This window comes from Elephantulus edwardii, unplaced genomic scaffold (assembly GCF_000299155.1).
Source record: "Elephantulus edwardii isolate Elephantulus edwardi_28Jun2011 unplaced genomic scaffold, EleEdw1.0 scaffold00375, whole genome shotgun sequence".
Taxonomy (NCBI): Eukaryota; Metazoa; Chordata; class Mammalia; order Macroscelidea; family Macroscelididae; genus Elephantulus; species Elephantulus edwardii.
In genome coordinates this window covers 1,420,702-1,421,237 of record NW_006400125.1, presented here as the reverse complement: position 1 = coordinate 1,421,237, position 536 = coordinate 1,420,702, and the positions used below count along the sequence as shown (strand labels likewise).

The 536-nt window shown below is 59.0% G+C and overlaps 1 protein-coding gene across 1 annotated transcript in view; it reads right to left on the bottom strand.

Moving 5' to 3' along the window:
* Positions 1 to 536, bottom strand: part of MTRR (5-methyltetrahydrofolate-homocysteine methyltransferase reductase) — a 31,742-nt gene that overhangs the window by 3,710 nt on the left and 27,496 nt on the right. The window lies entirely within an intron of this gene.

The window sequence follows — 536 nt, the reverse complement described above, 5'->3', positions numbered from 1 at the left end:
GTCTACACCGTGAGTCACACACACCTGAGCCCCAGCTCCGTCTACACCTGAGTCACACCTGCATCAGCCCCTTCTGTATGTGGAGTCACACGTGCGGCCTTAATGACAAATGAGCACACGGTGATCACATGTGCATGTTGACCACGTGTGTCCAAGATCACACGCACTTGCCTTCATCCCGTGCGTGCACCTTACTCATAACCACACAAAGCAAAGTCACCACGATGCCGCTGAGTAACACTCACGGGAAAACCCAAGGGCCGTGTTGAAGCGGGTCTGCCCTCGACAGCCGTGTGCTCCCCAGCACGCCGGGCCAGGGGCCTTCACACTCTCACACGTCAGAAAATCACCTTTCCAGAACTTCACAACCAAGGCTCCAGAGCCTCAGAACTACTGCAGAAACCACAGCGGCCACTGCTGTCCCCGCCCAGTTCAGAGGACATGCTCCGACTGCCCACCCACCTGACCACCTGCTGTCCCCGCCCAGTCCAGGGGACATGCTCCCACTGCCCGCCCACCTGACCACCTGCTGTCCC